General features: G+C 40.2%; 1 long non-coding RNA gene across 1 annotated transcript; it reads left to right on the forward strand.

Moving 5' to 3' along the window:
- The first annotated feature begins 340 nt into the window (after window positions 1–340).
- Window positions 341–4,006, forward strand: LOC120037337. Its single transcript, XR_005474804.1, has 4 exons — window positions 341–1,364; window positions 2,086–2,248; window positions 3,081–3,122; window positions 3,860–4,006. It is a non-coding gene; the product is annotated as an uncharacterized LOC120037337 (long non-coding RNA).
- Window positions 4,007–10,110: the final 6,104 nt, after the last annotated feature.

A 10,110-nucleotide genomic window follows, 5' to 3' on the forward strand; every position in this document is an offset into this window, starting at 1 on the left:
TCCTGAGCCCACCCCTGCCGATGTGATTGGTTCCTGAGCCCACCCCTGCTGATGTGATTGGTTCCTGAGCCCACCCCTGCTGTTGTGATTGGTTCCTGAGCCAACCCCTGCTGTTGTGATTGGTTCCTGAGCCCACCCCTGCTGATGTGATTGGTTCCTGAGCCCACCCCTGCTGATGTGATTGGTTCCTGAGCCCACCCCTGCTGTTGTGATTGGTTCCTGGGCCCACCCCTGCTGATGTGATTGGTTCCTGAGCCCACCCCTGCCGATGTGATTGGTTCCTGAGCCCACCCCTTCCGTTGTGATTGGTTCCTGAGCCCACCCCTGTCGTTGTGATTGGTTCCTGAGCCCACCCCTGTCGTTGTGATTGGTTCCTGAGCTCACCCCTGCCGATGTGATTGGTTCCTGAGCCTATAGGATGTCATTTTGAAATGTATAAAATCCTCATTGTGTTTTCTGTAAAACCCGTGATGAAGGTTGAACTGCGTTGGTTTGACTTTTAACACAAAGAAGCTTTTTATCAGCTTCCACCGTCCCACTCAAATACATGCTGTTAACAATACCTATGGCTGTAGGGGTGGCCCCCAGGTGGGTTTCTGCATTGCAGGTGTGATTGAATTACATGATCCCCAAACTTTAGGTACCTTCCTGCAATGGTAACTATGGATTTAGTACACAATGCCAACAGTCAAGTCAGGACAGGTCATTTAAAAACAAAAGTGATATTTAATTTAGCAGAGTGACTCTCCTCTTCTGTAGTGTGAGGTATCTCTGGTGCTGATCAGAGAAATAATGGGTGTATAGTTATAATAACCTCTAGACAGTCACCTGGCAGACCAATGTGGGGCAAACTGTTGACTGTCATTGGTAGAAAGATGGCAGCACTGTCTCTGGGACTGGTGATGTCACAGCTGGTTGTCAGAGGTAAGTCTCCTACCAAAGATCTAGATCAGGATATGAATAGAATTCAACACAATTGGTAATACCTGGTATTACCTGGGGACTTCTCAATTACAAAAGTGTATAATTACTGTGTAAATATTAAGTAATAACCTTTTTCAACATCAATTACAAAAGTGTATAATTACTATGTAAAATGTGTAAATATTAAGTAATAACCTTTTTCACCATGAAATGTCTGATTAAATACCAAGTATACTTTGGTATGTCTCAAATGAGCACTGGTTATCGGTCTGTATGTGACTCTAACTCTAGGCAGTGCGGTTAAAGTCCTGTCTCAGCCGGGGAACACAGTACAGTTTCCATGTGACTACAGCTATGAAGACCACCAGGACATCCCACAGCTGTCTGTCCAGTGGAGAGGCCCAAGCAACACGCTCCTCTGTCACTACATCAAACACAAGGTGTGGAATGCCGCGTGTACGTTTAATCTTTTGTGTTTTCTCCACGTCTCATGGCAAAATGTGTAGAATTACAGGAAATGTGCTTTAAAATTGCAACATTTTCTCCACGTCTCATGTCAAAATGTGTAGAATTACAGGAAATGTGCTTTAAAATTGCAACATTTTCTCCACGTCTCATGGCAAAATGTGTAGAATTACAGGAAATGTGCTTTAAAATTGCAACATTTTCTCCATGTCTCATGGCAAAATGTGTAGAATTACAGGAAATGTGCTTTAAAATTGCAACATTTTCTCCACGTCTCATGGCAAAATGTGTAGAATTACAGGAAATGTGCTTTAAAATTGCAACATTTTCTCCACGTCTCATGGCAAAATGTGTAGAATTACAGGAAATGTGCTTTAAAATTGCAACATCTTCTCCATGACTTATGGCAAAATGTGTAGAGTTGAACGAAATGAACTCTAAAATAAAATATAATGTAGTAGTGGGGGTGGTGGGGGGGGGGGTATGTAAGCCAGAGCGCCAAAGACAAACGTCCATTTTGGTAAAAACCTTATGGACAATACAGTTTTGATAGAGCATGGCGTTTCCAACGCCAAGGGTCGTTAGTAGGATTCCCGTTCGGACCACCCTTACGAGAAGAAAAAACATGTATGCATGCATGACTGTAAGTTGCTCTGGATAAAACGTCTGCTAAATTGCATATATTGTTATGTTAAGGCCTTCCAGAACTGCACCGAGGGCTACTCACTGGACTACACGCCTAGGAAGATCACTCTGAGCATCACAGAGGTCAGAACGCAAGACTTCGGATCTCACGTCTGCTCTGTTAGCAAGAGACACGAGTTCACGGACTTTAGCATCGAGCTAGCCGTGAAGACAGGTGAGTTGGTTTGTCTATATTGTCTGACTTTAGCATGGAGCTAGCCGTGAAGACAGGTGAGTTGGTTTGTCTATATTGTCTGACTTTAGCATGGAGCTAGCCGTGAAGACAGGTGAGTTGGTTTGTCTATATTGTCTGTCTTTAGCATGGAGCTAGCCATGAAGACAGGTGAGTTGGTTTGTCTATATTGTCTGACTTTAGCATGGAGCTAGCCGTGAAGACAGGTGAGTTGGTTTGTCTATATTGTCTGACTTTAGCATGGAGCTAGCCGTGAAGACAGGTGAGTTGGTTTGTCTATATTGTCTGACTTTAGCATGGAGCTAGCCGTGAAGACAGGTGAGTTGGTTTGTCTATATTGTCTGACTTTAGCATGGAGCTAGCCGTGAAGACAGGTGAGTTGGTTTGTCTGTATTGTCTGACTTTAGCATGGAGCTAGCCGTGAAGACAGGTGAGTTGGTTTGTCTATATTGTCTGACTTTAGCATCGAGCTAGCCGTGAAGACAGGTGAGTTGGTTTTTCTGTATTGTCTGACTTTAGCATCAAGCTAGCCGTGAAGACAGGTGAGTTGGTTTGTCTGTATTGTCTGACTTTAGCATCGAGCTAGCCGTGAAGACAGGTGAGTTGGTTTGTCTATATTGTCTGACTTTAGCATGGAGCTAGCCGTGAAGACAGGTGAGTTGGTTTGTCTATATTGTCTGACTTTAGCATGGAGCTAGCCGTGAAGACAGGTGAGTTGGTTCGTCTATATTGTCTGACTTTGTTTCTACTTTGTTTATGTGTTTGTGTGTATTTGAATCTTCTGATGGGGAGTTTGGTGTTTTTCTGTCTTTAGATCCCATCACTTCTATACCGACGAACAGGTGGGCTCAGTCAGGTAAATTCACAGAACGTATACAGTAGATCTACTGTGTGGGATGGGCAACTGTGTTGAATGCCTTTTGAAGGCCCTCGGATTAATAAAACAAATATTATAATAATAAAAAGATCATATACATATATATATTTTTTTTAAACTCAGTCGGGGTCTCAACTTACTGTAGTAGAATACACAAGGTGCAATTTGAACATGTGGTTGTGCACCATCAGTTTTTCTCTTGTTGTCAGTCACTAATAGTCTCTTAGTTAGCAATCTGACATGACTAATTATCTAAATTTAGTAATCATGGTCGAATTACCAGCCAGGGGGCCCCATTGACTTTGTTATTCAGTCTCACTCAGATATTATATTAAAAACAGCAAACATTTCTCTCCACTCTATGACAAAATGTGTAGAATTACACGAAATGTGCTTTAAAATTGTAACATTTTCTCCATGCCTCATGGCAAAATGTGTAGAAGAGCCACTCGTGTTGAGTTCAGATTTTTTGTGACCCCCACCCCATCAAAGTTACCCATCCCTACTCTAATGAATGAAATCCAAAGAAATTCTCCAATTTACTTTTCAAACGTTTTTTAACTTTGAAATAAGAGACAAAATATCCCATTTTCCCCTTGAATTTCCATGTCCAATTGATATCCTACAGGAATTGTAGCAGAAGAGAGTGACCTTGTCCTTTAAAATAATATTCCACTGCGTACGACAGTTCATGTCTGTAATTGTTTCCCTCCTAGGTCTTCCTGAGGGACATCTTGTTGTCCTTGTCTGCTCTGTGTTGGTCAGCACCTGGGGATGAAAAGCAGAAATACTGGGAAAATAAAGAACAGATTGAGATTACATTTTAAAAATATAAATATTGTAATTAGAAATAATAAAGAATATAAACTTCATAAACGTTGTACTCTGAAACATTAACTCTATTCATTGTGTGTGTGTGTGTGTGTGTGTGTGTGTGTGTGTGTGTGTGTGTGTGTGTGTGTGTGTGTGTGTGTGTGTGTGTGTATGTGCGTGTGTGTGTGTGTGTGTGTGTATGTGCGTGTGTGTACTCTGTGTAGGCTGAGGAAGTTAATGCTGTGACTGGACCTAATTAGTCATTCGTTTCAGTGTGTGTGTGTCTTGCTCGTGTGTGTGTGTGTGTGTGTGTGTGTGTGTGTGTGTGTGTGTGTGTGTGTGTGTGTGTGTGTGTGTGTGTGTGTGTGTGTGTGTGTGTGTGTGTGTGTGTGTGTGTGTGTGTGTGTGTGTGTGTGTTCAGCTAACCAGTGTGGTGCCGTATGCAGAGTCACAGTTCATGACAGCTCAGAACATTCCACACAGCCGTAGACCGCAGGCTTGGGAGCCCTGTCAGTATGTTACTGAGTACTGACATGAATAGGGCCCTGGTCAAAACTAGTGCACTATATAGGGAATAGGGCTCTGGTCAAAACTAGTGCACTATATAGGGAATAGGGCTCTGGTCAAAACTAGTGCACTATATAGGGAATAGGGTTCCATTTGAGATGCACACATGTATTTATATTCATTTGATTTACTAGTTAGAATTGAGATGCAGTGATGATTTACTGTTGTCTGTCTGTCTGCCTGCCTGCCTGTCTCTGTGTGTCTGTCTGTCTGCCTGCTTGTCTCTCTATATCTGTCTGTAATCCTCCACTGACTCATTTGATTATTGAATTACCTCACTCTGTAGCTCAGCCTAGGCTTCAGTGTCCAATAATGATATAGTCCTTTACTACAATGATATAGTCCTTCACTACAATGATATAGTCCTTTACTTACTACAATGATATAGTCCTTTACTTACTACAATGATATAGTCCTTTACTACAATGATATAGTCCTTTACTACAATGATATAGTCCTTTACTTACTACAATGATATAGTCCTTTACTACAATGATATAGTCCTTTACTACAATGATATAGTCCTTTACTACAATGACATAGTCCTCTACTACAATGATCTAGTCCTTTACTACAATGACATAGTCCTTTACTACAATGATATAGTCCTTTACTACAATGATATAGTCCTCTACTACGATGATATAGTCCTTTACTTACTACAATGATATAGTCCTTTACTACGATGATATAGTCCTTTACTACGATGATATAGTCCTTTACTACAATGATATAGTCCTTTACTACGATGATATAGTCCTTTACTTACTACAATGATATAGTCCTTTACTACGATGATATAGTCCTTTACTACGATGATATAGTCCTCTAACTACAATGATATAGTCCTTTACTACAATGATCTAGTCCTTTACTACAATGATATAGTCCTTTACTACAATGATATAGTCCTTTACTACAATGATATAGTCCTTTACTACGATGATATAGTCCTCTAACTACAATGATATAGTCCTTTACTACAATGATATAGTCCTCTAACTACAATGATATAGTCCTTTACTACGATGATATAGTCCTTTACTACGATGATATAGTCCTCTAACTACAATGATATAGTCCTTAACTACAATGATATAGTCCTTTACTACAATGATATAGTCCTTTACTACAATGATATAGTCCTTTACTACGATGATATAGTCCTTTACTACAATGATCTAGTCCTCTAACTACAATTATATAGTCCTCTAACTACAATGATATAGTCCTTTACTACAATGATATAGTCCTTTACTACAATGATATAGTCCTTTACTACAATGATATTGTCCTTTACTACAATGATATAGTCCTTTACTACAATGATATAGTCCTCTAACTACAATGATATAGTCCTTTACTACAATGATATAGTCCTTTACTACAATGATATAGTCCTTTACTACAATGATATAGTCCTTTACTACAATGATATAGTCCTTTACTACAATGATATAGTCCTCTAACTACAATGATATAGTCCTCTAACTACAATGATATAGTCCTTTACTACGATGATATAGTCCTTTACTACGATGATCTAGTCCTCTAACTACAATGATATAGTCCTTTACTACAATGATATAGTCCTTAACTACAATGATATAGTCCTTTACTACAATGATATAGTCCTTTACTACAATGATATAGTCCTTTACTACAATGATATAGTCCTTTACTACAATGATATAGTCCTTTACTTACTACAATGATCTAGTCCTCTAACTACAATGATCTAGTCCTTTACTACAATGATATAGTCCTTTACTACGATGATATAGTCCTTTACTTACTACAATGATCTAGTCCTCTAACTACAATGATCTAGTCCTTTACTACAATGATATAGTCCTTTACTACAATGATATAGTCCTTTACTACAATGATATAGTCCTTTACTACAATGATATAGTCCTTTACTACAATGATATAGTCCTTTACTACAATGATATAGTCCTTTACTTACTACAATGATCTAGTCCTCTAACTACAATGATCTAGTCCTTTACTACAATGATATAGTCCTTTACTACGATGATATAGTCCTTTACTTACTACAATGATCTAGTCCTCTAACTACAATGATCTAGTCCTTTACTACAATGATATAGTCCTTTACTATGATGATATAGTCCTTTACTTACTACAATGATCTAGTCCTCTAACTACAATGATCTAGTCCTTTACTACAATGATATAGTCCTTTACTACAATGATATAGTCCTTTACTTACTACGATGATCTAGTCCTCTAACTACAATGATATAGTCCTTTACTACAATGATATAGTCCTTTACTTATTACAATGATCTAGTCCTCTAACTACAATGATCTAGTCTTTTACTACAATGATCTAGTCCTTTACTACAATGATCTAGTCCTTTCACTAAGGAACTGCTCCCACGTGGTTCCTAGGAAGGCTGGCACAGCACAGGACAGGACGTTACTAAGCTATTAGTGTTTAATGAGAGAGTGGGTGCTGGCTACTGACTGCATACTGTACCTGGCTGGTATGTGTTATGTAGTATGTGATATGACTGCTATACACTAAATCAAATCACATTGTATTCCTCTCAAGCTTGGTAAACAACAGGTGTAAACTAACAGGGAAATGCTAGTGTTTTGTCATGTGCCTTTTACTGAGGAGTAGCTTCCGTCTGGCCACTCTACCATAAAGGCCTGATTGGTGATTGGTCACGTCCCTGCCCTTCTCCCCCGATTGCTCAGTTTGGCCGGGCGGACAGCTTTAGGAAGAGTCTTGGTGGTTCCAAACTTCTTCCATTTAAGAATGATGGAGGCCACTGTGTTCTTGGGGACCTTCAATGCTGCAGCAGTTTTTTGGTACCTTTCCCCAGATCTGTGCCTCGACACAATCCTGTCTCGGAACTCTACGGACAATTCCTTCGACCTCATGGCTTGGTTTTTCACTGTGAACTGTGGGACCTTATACAGACAGGTGTGTGCCTTTCCAAATCATGTCCAATTAATTTAATTTACCACAAGTGTACTCCAATCAAGTTGTAGAAACATCTCAAGGGTGATCAGTGGAAACAAGATGCACCTGAGCTCAATTTCGAGTCTCATAGCAAAGGGTCTGAATACTTGTGTAAAATAAGGTATTTTCTCCTTTAAATTTGTCTTTAGGACTTTTTTGGGCTCACATGTGGCTAAATGGTAACATTATGTAAGGCGTTATGTAATCTGCCCCAGAGCTCAGCAACAGCACAGTGAATGATATCCTCTTCCTGGAGCTTAGCAGAATTGCTGCCATCAGCTTCACATGGCCCTGGCTGTCTGTAGTACCATGTCTCACCACTAAGGGGCAGCACCATCCTTAACCCTGAGCCAAACTAACAGTGTGTAACCTACAGTATTTCTATGGGGTGTCTAACATACAGTATTTCTATGGGGTGTCTAACCTACAGTATTTCTATGGGGTGTCTAACCTACAGTATGTCACAGTAACCTGGGGTACATGTGAGTGCATAAAAGCCTGACTATCTGTAGTCACATAACATTCAATGATGGTCCTCTAGAATAGTGACCACACAGTGTTCTGTTTGTCTGATTGGTTGAAAAATCTCTTCTTTTTTTTTGTCACTTGCTTCGTAAATCACTGGTGTAACGACTAACAGTGAAATGCTTACGGTCCTTTTCAAACAACGCAGATAAACACAAATATATAGAAATAGTGACACGAGGAATAACATGGCTATATACAGGAAGTACCAGTACTGAGGTAATAAGATGGCTATATACAGGAAGTACCAGTACTGAGGTAATAACATGGCTATATACAGGAAGTACCAGTACTGAGGTAATAACATGGCTATATACAGGAAGTACCAGTACTGAGGTAATAACATGGCTATATACAGGAAGTACCAGTACTGAGGTAATAACATGGCTATATACAGGAAGTACCAGTACTGAGGTAATAACATGGCTATATACAGGAAGTACCAGTACTGAGTCAATGTGCTGGGGTATGAGGTAATAACATGGCTATATACAGGAAGTACCAGTACTGAGTCAATGTGCTGGGGTATATACAGGAAGTACCAGTACTGAGTCAATGTGCTGGGGTATGAGGTAATAACATGGCTATATACAGGAAGTTCCAGTACTGAGTCAATGTGAAGGGGTATATACAGGAAGTACCAGTACTGAGTCAATGTGCTGGGGTATATACAGGAAGTACCAGTACTGAGTCATTGTGCTGGGGTATATACAGGAAGTACCAGTACTGAGTCATTGTGCTGGGGTATATACAGGAAGTTCCAGTACTGAGTCAATGTGCTGGGGTATATACAGGAAGTACCAGTACTGAGTCATTGTGCTGGGGTATATACAGGAAGTACCAGTACTGAGTCAATGTGCTGGGGTATATACAGGAAGTACCAGTACTGAGTCAATGTGCTGGGGTATATACAGGAAGTACCAGTACTGAGTCAATGTGCTGGGGTATGAGGTAATAACATGGCTATATACAGGAAGTTCCAGTACTGAGTCAATGTGAAGGGGTATATACAGGAAGTACCAGTACTGAGTCAATGTGCTGGGGTATATACAGGAAGTACCAGTACTGAGTCATTGTGCTGGGGTATATACAGGAAGTACCAGTACTGAGTCAATGTGCTGGGGTATATACAGGAAGTACCAGTACTGAGTCAATGTGCTGGGGTATATACAGGAAGTACCAGTACTGAGTCAATGTGCTGGGGTATATACAGGAAGTACCCGTACTGAGTCAATGTGCTGGGGTATATACAGGAAGTACCCGTACTGAGTCAATGTGCTGGGCTATATACAGGAAGTACCAGTACTGAGTCAATGTGCTGGGGTATATACAGGAAGTACCAGTACTGAGTCAATGTGCTGGGGTATATACAGGAAGTACCAGTACTGAGTCAATGTGCTGGGGTATATACAGGAAGTACTAGTACTGAGTCATTGTGCTTGGGTATGAGGTAATAACATGGCTATATACAGGAAGTACCAGTACTTAGTCGATGTGCAGGGGTATGAGGTAATAACATGGCTATATACAGGGAGTACCAGTACTGAGTCAATGTGTAGGGATATGAGGTAATAACATGGTTATATACAGGGAGTACCAGTACTGAGTCAATGTGTTGGGATATGAGGTAATAACATGGTTATATACAGGGAGTACCAGTATGAGGTAATAACATGGTTATATACAGGGAGTACCAGTACTGAGTCAATGTGTTGGGATATGAGGTAATAACATGGCTATATACAGAGAGTACCAGTACTGAGTCAATGTGTAGGGATATGAGGTAATAACATGGCTATATACAGGGAGTACCAGTACTGAGTCAATGTGTAGGGATATGAGGTAATAACATGGCTATATACAGGGAGTACCAGTACTGAGTCAATGTGTAGGGATATGAGGTAATAACATGGCTATTTCCAGGGAGTACCAGTACTGAGTCAATGTGTAGGGATATGAGGTAATAACATGGTTATATACAGGGAGTACCAGTACTGAGTCAATGTGTAGGGATATGAGGTAATAACATGGTTATATACAGGGAGTACCAGTACTGAGTCAATG

The sequence above is a fragment of the Salvelinus namaycush genome, unplaced genomic scaffold, assembly GCF_016432855.1.
Source record: "Salvelinus namaycush isolate Seneca unplaced genomic scaffold, SaNama_1.0 Scaffold1701, whole genome shotgun sequence".
NCBI lineage: Eukaryota > Metazoa > Chordata > Actinopteri > Salmoniformes > Salmonidae > Salvelinus > Salvelinus namaycush.